This window comes from Triticum dicoccoides, chromosome 6B (genome assembly GCF_002162155.2).
Source record: "Triticum dicoccoides isolate Atlit2015 ecotype Zavitan chromosome 6B, WEW_v2.0, whole genome shotgun sequence".
NCBI lineage: Eukaryota > Viridiplantae > Streptophyta > Magnoliopsida > Poales > Poaceae > Triticum > Triticum dicoccoides.
Window position 1 is genome coordinate 631973750 of NC_041391.1, and position 531 is coordinate 631974280.

Sequence of the window (531 nt, forward strand, 5' to 3'; positions counted from 1 at the left end):
TTCCTTCTATGTACTTGCCCACATTATATATCTTAGGGGTGTGTGGGTGGCTATGTATGGGGGGGCAGAATAACCGCACTGCGCCTGTCAAACGAGCGCACTGGCGCGTTAGCGCGAGGCCGAGCAGGGTGGAGGGGGGTCAGGACACCCCTCCCCCATCACGGCCAGCCCGAGCCAGGAACGAGTCGTAGCAGGCGACGAGGCGGCGTGCCGCGGCGTCGTATGCGGAGGCGAGTCCGTAACATGACTTGCCCCCGCACTGCACCGAGGGGCATAGTTGTACTGACACATCTTCCTTGTATGGACTTGCCCCCAATATCTATCTTTGGGATGTGTGGGTGCATGTGTGGGGGGGGAGAATAACCGCACTACGCCTGTCCAATGAGTGCACTGCCACGTTAGCGTGAGGCTAAGCCGGGAGGGAGGGGGTCGGGACCCCCCTCCCCCCATCCCGGCGCGGCCGAGCCAGGAACGAGCTGTAGCAGGCGACGACGCGGCGTGCCGCGGCGTCGCATGTGGAGGCGAGTCCGT